Source organism: Procambarus clarkii, chromosome 18, assembly GCF_040958095.1.
Source record: "Procambarus clarkii isolate CNS0578487 chromosome 18, FALCON_Pclarkii_2.0, whole genome shotgun sequence".
NCBI classification, from domain to species: Eukaryota; Metazoa; Arthropoda; class Malacostraca; order Decapoda; family Cambaridae; genus Procambarus; species Procambarus clarkii.
In genome coordinates, this window is record NC_091167.1 from 40,727,289 (window position 1) to 40,730,365 (window position 3,077).

The 3,077-nt window shown below is 48.6% G+C and overlaps 1 non-coding gene across 1 annotated transcript; it reads left to right on the forward strand.

Moving 5' to 3' along the window:
• Nucleotides 1-891: 891 nt before the first annotated feature.
• TRNAK-CUU (transfer RNA lysine (anticodon CUU)) lies at nucleotides 892-964 on the forward strand. The gene has a single exon. It is a non-coding gene; the product is annotated as a tRNA-Lys (tRNA).
• The last annotated feature ends 2,113 nt before the right edge of the window (nucleotides 965-3,077 follow it).

Genomic DNA, 3,077 nt, shown 5'->3' on the forward strand with positions numbered 1-3,077 from the left:
GGTGGGTGGTGTATCGAGATCTACGCCATCTAGGTTGCGACTTCAATTATAATTTCAATTCCCCGGTGGAAGGGTGTTATCCTAAGGTCACCAAGTATACTGTCCTTCTAGCTAATGACGTTTTATGTTCACAGAGGTGACGTAAGGAGGAGATTGCGCTGAAAAGGGCAGTTCACCGTGGGCAGTCCAGAACTCTTGACTTGGTCCTGTGAGAGGACAAAGTGGCCGCCGTCGGTAGTAGCAGTGTGTTAGCTGCTGGATTTATGCAGTATTGTATGGACCGACGTACCTGGGATTTGGCCAAGATGAGTTACTAGACGACAGTGGTGCGTCTGTTGAGAAGTGCTGCTGGTGTCTTGCTAGAGGCTTCTGCCAGGGTGTTAGCTACCCCTGTATGTGATTATTTGAGACCCCTGTCAGCGTGTTGCTGAAGCCCCTCTGCCAGTGTGTTTCTGGAGAGTGTAGGAGGGGTATTGGCGCATCGTGACGATATGGTGTGCGATTACGGGCCCATGTTGAAGAAGGTGAACTCGCCGGTGTTTCCCAATAAGTGTGGACGACGTGTACCTGGAAAATAGATTCACCGGGATTGGATGAGCACTGCCGATGTATTGTGTCCTGAGTGAAAGCGACACTTTGTAAATATGTGTAGTAATTATTTAATATAATATATATACAGTGGTGCAGGTGTTTATATACTGGTGAAGGGGTGTGTATTGTTTATCCCCACTTTTTATTCTTTGCACTACTCCCTCCCCCAGACAGTTCTTGAAAACTTATCACCGACTTGGGGTTGGACGAAGAAGTTATAAGATTCATTAACAGCAAGAACCCGGTCACTGGCGCAAGATCCGGGTCATGTTACGAACGTAACATGATTTATGTGTGTACGCCCGGCTAGCTCAGTCGGTAGAGCACGAGACTCTTAATCTCGGGGTCGTGGGTTCGAGCCCCACGTTGGGCGTATCATTAGTGGCCTCGTAGCCTGGTGGATAGCGCGCAGGACTCGTAATTCTGTGGCGCGGGTTCGATTCCCGCACGAGGCAGAAACAAACGGGCAAAGTTTCTTTCACCCTAAATGCCCCTGTTACCTAGCAGTAAATTGGTACCTGGGAGTTAGTCAGCTGTCACGGGCTGCTTCCTGGGGGTGGAGGCCTGGTCGAGGACCGGGCCGCGGGGACACTAAAGCCCCGAAATCATCTCAAGATAACCTCAAGATAACGCCCCGTCTATTATGGAACCATCAATCCATCAATCAACTGTGTTGATCCGTCAATCAACAACCTCATTTACCCAAATCTTTTCCTTAATCTTACCTTATTCCACTTCAACCCCATTTTCTTTGATATTTTGAGTTGAAATTTTCATAAGAGTATTTACATACCTTTCTCATACTTTTACTTTCTTGTATATACTTCATTCATGGTGCCCTCTGTCTCCTCCTGAGCCTCAGTAGACTCCATAGTGCAGGAATGGTCGCCAGGGGCGGTGGAGGATCACCAGTGGCAGTGGAGGGTCATCAGGGGCGGTGAAGGGTCACCAGGAACCGTGGAGGGTCACCAGGGACCGTGGAGGGTCACCAGAGGCCGTGCAGGGGTCGAATTGTGTCATCACCAGCGACTGTTTAATGTTCCAGTTGTCTCAATTGATGGTAATGTATTGACAACCCGCCATGAAAACACATCCACAGAACAGTCCTGTAGATTCAGTCTTGGAGGAGTCCTGTAGACAGTCATGCAGCTCTTCTATACAGAACCATTCAACAATCCTCTAGACGCAACTATCTATCAGTTTTGCAGAGAGTCATAAAAGTCTTCTAAACTATCCACAATTTAGTCCTATACACATTCAACAGTCCAGTAGACACAATCATAAAACAGTCCTATGAACTATCCACAAAACCACTGTAAACCTCAACAAAAAGAAGTTAAGAAATACATGAAATAATTAGAAGTACTTAAGATGAAGTTGTTTCTGTAACACATAACTTGGGAGAGTTGAAAACAAAGATCATTGATGCACTTAACTATTCCAAGTGCGAGGAGATGAGTGCAAGCCCGTTGACGCTCAAGTGTGTCCTGCTGATCCTTAAGTCTGTCCCACTGACCCCCTTAACTGTGTCGAACTGGCCCTTAAGTGTCTTCCGCCGACCCTTAACTGTGTGGAGGAGACGAAAGCTGCAAAAAATAGAACAATGCCTAATACAGAATGTGAGAGAAAGTATAGAAGAGAAAACGAAGAAGAGAAGAAGAGAAAAAGACAGAAGAAGAGGAAGAAGAGACACACGAGCAACAATGAAATGTGTCAGACCTCATAAGTTGGTGAGTGATGCTCACCAACAATGCAGGTCCCGTACATATGTTCTATTGCAAGATGTCCTCTTCACAGGAGGTCCTGTACACAGGAGGTCCTGTACACAGGAGGTCTTGTACACAGGAGGTCCTGTACACAGGAGGTCCTGTACACAGGAGGTCCTGTACACAGGAGGTCCTGTACACAGGAGGTCCTGTACACAGGAGGTCCTGTACACAGGAGGTCCTGTACACAGGAGGTCCTGTACACAGGAGGTCCTGTACACAGGAGGTCCTGTACACAGGAGGTCCTGTACACAGGAGGTCCTGTACACAGGAGGTCCTGTACACAGGAGGTCTTGTACACAGGCGGTCTTGTACACAGGAGGTCCTGTACACAGGAGGTCCTGTACACAGGAGGTCCTGTACACAGGAGGTCCTGTACACAGGAGGTCCTGTACACAGGAGGTCCTGTACACAGGAGGTCCTGTACACAGGAGGTCCTGTACACAGGAGGTCCTGTACACAGGAGGTCCTGTACACAGGAGGTCCTGTACACAGGAGGTGAGAGCAGCTATGAAAGGTCCATAATAACCGTACAGGCAAAAGTACTACGATGCTCAAAGGAAATAACAAGGTTGAGGAAGTGACTGCCAGGCTCCGTGATGCCCCGAGGTGAGCCAGGCAAGTGAGCAGGAGTCTAGAGAGCGGCGCACACCACGCATGGCTGCCCAACGTTCACACACACGCACGCAAACACAAGAGCAGCAGCAGCAGCAGCAGCAG